We start from the raw sequence: 8,956 nt of genomic DNA, 5'->3' as shown, positions 1-8,956 counted from the left end.
CTAAATGTTCTCCCTCGTTTAATGATTTTTCCCTCTTGTTTTTTGCCAACGCAATAAAACGCGTCGATAAATTGGTCAACAAAATCTCTTGACATCAAAAGATGAAAAACGGTCATAAATTGCAAACTTAAAAAACGTCGTTTTACTGCGGTAATTAGTTATTCGTAATAAAACAATTTGATAAGAGCTAAGAGGTCGTCCGCTCATGCAGGATAACTCAAATTGCATCGGCATGAAACCTGTTTTTAAAAAAGTCGTAATATAAAAACCGCCATCAATATTATACCGAAAGCAAACTTAAATATTTACCGGCTTGGAACCTTAATAGCGAGTCTATAATAATTTTACTAGTAGTTTCGCCATTCGTCTTTTTCTTTATTTCGTCCTCTCATGCTTTTGCGAAGCTAAACCCCGATGTTCTAGATCCCTAATGTAACTTAGAGAGGCCTACCCCAACGCAAATGCAAATGCAAACGTCAATGCAAGAAATAAAATAGAAAATAATACATGTGCGCGCGTAGATATGGAATTTCTCCTCGAGTGTTTAACTGACAGCTCACGAGTGAGCGCAGCGAACGAGTGAGATGTCGAGTTGAACACGGGAAGAGAAATTTCATACCTACAAGCAACCATGTATTATTATGTTTCTCATATAAACACAATAGCCCTTTACTAACAAGAAAAGTCGACTCTATTAATGAATGAAAATAAAAAGATCGACAATCCCCAAATACAAATTGTAAAGTGCATTGGCGCACTCAAGATGAAAACATGCGTTGAATCACAACAAAAACAATGGGCCTAATTTTCAACATACAAAATTCTCAGGTATTGAATTGGTCCTTACCGGCGGAAGAAATCATTCAGGTAAACGGCCATAATCGGCCTATGGCAAATCTTCCAGTTGTCGATTTTCTTTCTCAGCCGCGAGAAATGCCATTACTAAAGCCACTAAATACGTAACTTTCGGTTTTTCATTTCGTATTTTGGTATTTTTCCTTTCTAAGAAAGTTTCAACGTCACTGTCTGTAAGCGTCGATACGGATATTTCAGTTTTCCAGCTGCCATAATTGGAAAATATTCCGACAAACGACCTTGGATTGAGAATGGTGAAGGCTTTGCCGTTCTTTCATCAACCTGATTGAGCGGCGCGAAAGGCGTGTAACGTGTCAGCAGCTGATTAGCGATATAAAACACACGTAAAAAAATATCGCATTTTTTTCACGTGTGTTGTTAAGGCTTTCCTAAGGGCTGGAAATCCCTGTATAACACAATAGTTTGTATAATAGAACATTTTCATTTTCTTGAGTTTGTATTTACGTTTGCTTCCCACACGTGTGAATCGGCAAAAACCCAATCATTCTCGGCCATCTTGGAAAAATACTTCTTGCGCTTGCGTATCTCTCTTTCCTTGCGTTTGCGTTGAACGTGTGAACTCGCTTGCATTTCCATTTGCGTTTGCGTTTGCATTTGCATCGCACATGTGAGCCAGTCTTCAGATCCTTCGATAGAATGACGTACTTATAATTACAGTGCTGAATGCGTTTTCAATCCGACAATCGGCAAAGTTTCTTTTATGTTGAGTCGTTCTGTTTTCATTTCACGACGTTCTACCCTTCTTCATAAAGAATTATAATTAAAATAAAAGGTCTGCGTGTTCATAAACAGACATGCTTGCTGTGAGTGCTATCGCTGGTCGATATATAGAGGATATTACACGGTGAATAGAAGACATGAATTGTATGTTCGAGTGGCAAGAGCGGTATCAAACGAGTAAACGCAGCAAACGAGTGAGGTATTAATCAAATGAATATAGGGGGTAACTTTTTAAAGAAACTGTGGTGCTGCGTCGGTGGGAGAGTATAACAGGGTAATTAAGTGTTATCAACTGTGTTGAAAACGTAAATTGGCCACCTTAAAGAGTTTAAAGGCTGACGTTTCGAGCGTTGGCCCTTTGTCAGAGCGAGTGAAGGAATTGTGGGTTTTGTGTGGGTTATATGCAGAAAATGGAGCCACGCTATCGGTGAGAATATAGTGACGAGAAAACAAGAATAAATTAGTTGAATGAAAAGCGCTTTAAGAATGCCAATTTGGAAAATGAATTTTTGTTCTAGAATTTTGCGACTTTCCGAAATACCTAGATGTAGGGAAAGACCGCAAACTGCCATGTGCTGTTTAGAATGATTAGGGAGATTAAAGTGTATTGCGACCGGTTTGGATGCGTCCTTGTCATTTCTTTCTACGTCGCGAAGGTGTTCACGGAATCGGTCACCTAGTCGTCTTCCTGTGTCACCAATGTATAACTTTTTGCAATGAGTGCAAGTTATGTAGTAAATGACATTGGCGGAGGTGCACGTAAATTGATCAGAGATCTTAATGGATCTCCTGGGTCCCGACATTTTCCCTACGTTATGAATGAAAGGACAAGTTTTGCATCGCATCGTGAGCGAGCGCATTTGAAAGTTCCAGGTTGGTCATTGGTTTGAAATGAACTTTTGACCAAAAAGTTGCCTATTTTTGTCACGTTTGAATGAAATTAGTAGAGGTTGCGACAAGATAGTACCAGTCTCTGAATCGTTTTGGTGTAATTTAAAGTTTTTAAGATCACTCATCACTGATCATTACAAACCTTTCATGGTTGTTCAGCACGGACAGTTGAAAAATTGACCTGTGTTTACTCGCAACTTTCGACGACTTCCTTGAAAATCTTGGTTTTCTCGTTCTTTTGTTGTCCGGGAAATGCTAATTCACATCTTCATCGCTTACCACAACAAATCTTGCTGCCAATTAACAATCGGAACAACAGACAAACCAAGTTCATTCAGCAAGGTTTAAAGAGGCTCGAATCGTGACGTCGTTGCTTAATATCACCGCACCACGCGTTACATGCGAAAAATACGCCTCTCGGTTCCTGGATGTGGTAGTCATATTGATACTACGAGTATGTACGTGAGTGTCTTAGTTCCCGGTAAAGCACTCTCGTCCATATAATAACCGTGGTTCTTCAAGAGGTTATAAACACGATTTTGACTTTTTAATTCGCGCATATTTTCGCATTTCTTTGCTTTGCGCACAGTACTTTTCAATTAAGCAGTAGAAGACTTTTTTTCCGTGTTCACACAGCCTCCTCAATATATGTGGGTGGGGGAGGGGGTGGGAGAGTCCCTCTAAGTTATTCATCTCGGATTTGTTAAAAGTCACATTAATTTTGGTTCAAGCTGTCATGCAAATGATCACAACGTCGAGTAAGTTTAGTGAACTGTTTTTATTGAAAGGCAAACTGTACTGTATCAATTGTCTCTTCGTATACTTTTTCCAATTGATGTTAAGATTTTAATGGAAACCAAAAAATTTAATAGAAATTCATGTGGCTTGGCAGAGAAAGGTTAAAGTTATTTAGAAACAAACTTCATTCAGTTAATAGTTTTCCTACCATTAATCTACGCTCTCCTAAGATTACCTGGAGTGTTAGAAAGGTCTGGGGCCCTGTAAACTAGTTGTAATAAATCTTCTCTGAATCCTGGCATCCGAAGAGCGTAAATTATAGGATTTACAATTTAGCTAAGAATAGAACTAGCCCAACCATGTACATATGAACATTTATGAAACAAGTGAAGTAAGAGCAGATACATGCTTCATATATCATCGCTGGTAGAAAACAAAGTAAAGATACAAGTGAGACGATAAGCGCAGTACCCGTCAGTTTTCTTTCTCTTTTGGAATTAAGGATGACGACTACATCGTACTTTAATAATAATGAGGATGTAAGATACACAGACAACAAATAGAGAAACTGCATGAAATGGGAGATACAAGTAAGCGTTAATTACCTCGAAATAACCAATTTCCCATAGGAAAATTTGGGCGACTTCTCTAACAATAGCTATAAACCAAATGGCAATAATCATGGCTCTATAGACCCATTTCCTCACAAAGCGATGCCTGAATGGACAAAATGTTGCGTGTAGCCGCTCTAAGGATATAGCAATAAGATTTGTAAGGGAAGTGAACGAGAATAAATGTTGAAATGCAATGGGTAAATAAAAAGACCAAATAGTCTTTCGTCTATAATTCCATAGATGACAGTCCCACACCATTGCGTATTCAATAAGTAGAGTCCCAGAGACTACGCCTAATAAGAGATCGACTATCGCCAAATGGATGACTAGATATGTACTCTGCCGTTGTAGCTGACGCTTCTTCTTCACAAGAACAACAAAGGTGATAATATTAAGAATGACTATGGCCAGGGGGACACTCGATGATGAGGACTACAAGCCATGAAATATACTGTAAAGCTGAGGAGAAAGGCTGCATTTTCTCTGAGCTCTGTTGCTGCTATGAAAATAATAGAAAACAGTTCAATTTGAGATAAAATGAAATATGAATTCAATTTTCTCAATAAAGAATTATGTCAAATATTTTTTAGCTTTTTTTGACCGACTAAGTTTCGTCCGCTAATTTAAACTGATCCTCGTGTTTCTTTATGCGAGATTCATCCGAGTTTAAAGACCTACTCCTCTTCTCGGAGCTGCTTTTAAGAAATACGGTTGTTGTTGCTACCGCTTTGAAAATTTCAAAGACAAATTAACTGTAGGTATCGTGATATATAACTAACATTTTTAAAAGCAAAAAATCTCCCAAGTTTTGTTTTCCTCAATCAGAAGTTTAATCATTGTCTTTTCTCGCCTTGGAGAAATTTCTTCCTTTGTCAATATCATAAGCAACAAACTAGAGAAAGATATCTTTTTCGTCGCGTTACCTTATTCTTATTAGAACATAACCTTACCTTATCTATGACATATTTCCGTCCACCGAAGGTAGAATTTGCAAACTAATCTTACGAACATTTTGAACTTACCTCACTAATAACGAAAGCGTTTCTATCTTTTAACGAATTGAGTTTGAGTCAAATGCGGAAAGGACGGTTTTCAAATAGAAAAGAAAGTAGCATGCTGAGGAAGAATACAATGCAAACTAAACTTATCACTATCAGAACTCCAATTTAGTTTCTCCGAATGATTGACAGAAAATAGCTGAAAGTAGAACGACATTTTTAGCGCAGCTAAATAAGACTTACAGACAGAAGCATCCGCCTAAACTCTGCGATTGTTAATGTGATTAAAGTCCCTGTATCGTCGTAAATCCACCTACGAAACAGCTGAATGTAGAGAATCATCATTAGCATATCAAACGAGTGGAAAGAAATAGTTTGTAAAATCCTTGAATGGAGGTTTGCAAGCTTTTGGTTTTTTCGGGAAAAATTATATCATTGAAGCAGGCAAGTTTACTGACTTTGAAAGATTTGTTAGAAATAGGAGGTCCATTTGTAATTTATTTTTCCTTTTTAAAGGAGTTTGGGTACACTCGAGAAGTCAAATTAAGTGATGGTGGCTCTTACGGCAAGATGTAACTTGATTGGCAATGCGAATGTCAGATGCAGAAATAGAGTTGAAAATTTTATCGCGATTAATCACAAATTCAGATTGTCGGTAACCATAGCAACATAATTATATATGCTACCTTTCTTTTGTACTTTGACTCATTTTCACGTTCCTTTTTTTAAATTGGTGTAATACATATTCAGAAGTTTGATGATTCAATCTCTCTCTCTCTCTCTTTTTGGAGTAAATTTCTTCTTTTTCCAACAATACAACTTTTTTTTGATATACTCTGAATGAGCAAAACCCTTTGTTCAAGTGATCTCAATTGCCTTAAGGTTACTTCCCACCTTTGCGGGTGTCCTTCTGCAAAAAAATTCGTACGGCAAGGACCTTGTTTTCGAGCGAGATTTCGACTGCATTATGTTCTAAAGATACAAGAGTATCATTTAACGCTTGAAACAATTAAGTGGATATTTTGATATTACATTTCTGGTGTATATACTAAGGAGCTCCTTCAGTATGAAATATCATTTCAGCAAGTCCCATACATCAGGTAAGCGCGTGAACTTACCCAGCGAAATTTCTGTGCGAAGGTATTTGTATTCGGCGGTATCTGCGAAAAGGGGTTAAAGTTCTTTCTTTAAGGTAAGGTCTTAACTGTGTGTTACCTCGCCAGTAAGAAATTCTACTCGCTGGCCTGACCAATTTGGTGTTAAGGTAGGGTTGTATGTCTGATAAATTCCGTCTAGATGTATATGATGACCCACGATAAATCTCGCTGCTTAATAACGTTTGAGCGGAAAATTTTTCCGATTAAAACGGTTTGAGCATCATCATTTAATAATGATGCTCAAACAGTTTCATTAGCAAAGCAAGGTTTACCTTTGCTTCTGTGCTTTCGAAGCAAGATAATGAATTATTTCTGTGGTAGTTAGATGGCAGATGCTTAAAATCACATGGTGTATTATCCAACTGTTGGAACCTAACTCGAGCAAAATAATTAATTATGGAATGAATCCTAACATCACATCTCAAATATTCCTTCCCTGTAAGATGACGTGCTCTCAGTAAGTTAGTCGGTTTTCTAACTAATTGTATTGTACTATTTCGCAGTTTCAAAAACAGAATCCTAAAAATGCTTTCGTTCTTTTGCTATTTCTTACCCACTCTCTCGGGTAATCAGTCCTTAATTACCTGTCTTATCTCCGTGAGGGAAGAACCTTAATTACTCGGGCTTTCCGAAGGAAACGCCCGAGGCATTAAAATTCGGCTTCGTTTTTTTTTTTTTTTTTTTTTTTTTTTTTTGTGTTCAGTCACAAAACGCAGTTCCACTACAACGCATGCATGAAGTGTAGGCGCATGCGTAGAATGAACCTTAGAGCGCATGGTTTAAAGCAATGGCTGCCTTCGTGGACAGTTCCTTGCTTTATGTACGCGAAAGAAATTCGATGGCTATTGCGCCCAATATACATACAAAGTCACACACCGTTCGCGGTAGACCCACACTAAAACTTGTGGAGCGTTTTGGGAACGGGTCGGTCCGCGAACTTTACGAGAGATCAATTTACGAGCGATCCTTTACGAGTGAACCTTCTATTGAGAAATATCAAGCGAAACCTGCTATACCAAAGGAGTTATCTCATATTATGTTTACATGTAAACACAACCGTGTATTTAGACGTGATCGAGAACCCAGTAGAATGACAGAAGCTACTCTGAAACGTCTCAGAAGAAAGGACAGAAAACTGAAGGAATTTGTTTATGAGCGTATTCGTCCAGGCATACCGAAGTCCTCTTGGCTACGTCGTTATGTGAAGGTTAGAAGAGTTACAAAGAATGTTTGTAAGCTTAATACAAAGAGGGTAAGATTAAATAAAGTGACATGAGAAGAAGTATTTGTTGCATTGTTCTGTGAGGGTATATCAAAGGATAATTAAATTGAAGTATAGAGCAAGTGAGTACTTATCAATGTTTTCTTGTAATAGACCCATGTGTCTTTATAAGAGTCAGACACATGCATCAAACTATTGTGAATTTCAACTGAGTTCAGATATAGAGAAAAACCCTGGTCCTACTCCAATGTACATTGACCCTAGCAAAACAATAATAGCACCATATAGCCAAGCTAATGAATTGGTATTTGGACAGAATTCAGGGAAAAATGTGTTACAATGAGTTTATGCTCTTTATAACAAACAAGGAATCAATTCTGTTAATGATCTCGTGTCAATAATGAATATTGAAAATAAGTTGTATTCAAGTTTGTCTCAGTTAACCAGACAATCATTTTTAATGCAGACAGAATTACCCACACTTTTATATGTGTTCGAGACTGACTATAAACTTCAATACAGTGAGAGCTACACTGGTACTATTCATCAAGAAGCTACAGTAGAAGGATATCAGTACTGTACATCCTTAGATAGAGCCTTTCAATCACTTATATCCGAAAATTTCGACAATTTTGTCTTGACAATAGGATGTACTGCAGTTGCTATCTATTGTAAAGGTAATGTGGGCTTGAATATATTCGATTCTCGTGCAAGGGATATATTTATGGTAGAAGCCATCCTCAAGGTAAATGTGTGCTGCTTGAAGTATTATCACTGAATAGCTTAGTACATTATTTTTAGAATATACATAACGATGATATATTTGAATTGAAAGGGATTAACATTGATAAAGTTCAAAATAGTACCCTTTTTCAGAGTCATGCCTGTGAAACCAGAAAGTTCAATGTGAGTTGTGCTGTGGTTGTTTATTCACCCTGCTCCTCTGTAATAAAATCATGTAGTTATTGGAATTCAAACACGTCATCTGATGTTATTCAGTATGGCAAAAGATTATACGAAAATTCATCTTTGAAAAAGTATTTACCGTTAGATGATTTACCAAAAACTGTTGATATTTGTAGAACTGTGGTAAGTTTAGATCTTAAAAGTGATTACAGTGAAGGAATATTGTCTGATTCAGTTGACAGCAAATCACTTCTCGAAAATCTTGTAAGAAATAATAGTGAATGCACAGGGTTTTTGATGTGGTTTTCAGTTTTCTGTACGACATGTATTTTTAAACCCACAAAAAGGTCAAAATATGTCTATTCCCTCTTGGTGTTTACTGAAAGTCAACTGCCTCTAATTGAATATACTAAAACTGTAAATAGCACTGCTTCTCTTGTTGCGGCCATCAGCAATATTCAAAAATTGCATAACGCTGGAGGATATCACAAAATTCAGTTTATAACATGTTCAGCTAAAGCTGTTGTGAGAGCTGAAACGAAAAAGATAATAAAAATTAAAGGCAAAAACAAAATTATGAAGCAATGGAACCGTCAAAAAAGAGAATGTTAATAGAAAAAAAAACAAGCAAGGGATACTGCAAATAAAACGAATTCTGCTGCGATTTTAATGATTTGCATCATAGTAAAGAATGGTAAAGAATTGACTTCTAAAATTTTATTAAGAACACCAAGATGGACCTGGCAGATGTTTCAATGACAGGACGGAAAACGCGTGCACTGTAAGTACCTCCCGTTGTCCCATACAAAGCCTTAGAAAAGTTTTCTAAGGCTT

At 37.1% G+C, this 8,956-nt stretch overlaps 1 pseudogene; it reads right to left on the bottom strand.

Moving 5' to 3' along the window:
- The window catches only part of LOC149040539 (uncharacterized), a 59,587-nt pseudogene that overhangs the window by 26,159 nt on the left and 24,472 nt on the right, over nt 1-8,956 (bottom strand).

This window comes from Pocillopora damicornis, chromosome 9, assembly GCF_964200805.1.
Source record: "Pocillopora damicornis chromosome 9, jaPocDami1.2, whole genome shotgun sequence".
In the NCBI taxonomy this organism is placed as follows: Eukaryota; Metazoa; Cnidaria; class Anthozoa; order Scleractinia; family Pocilloporidae; genus Pocillopora; species Pocillopora damicornis.
This window is presented reverse-complemented; position numbering and strand designations above follow the sequence as displayed.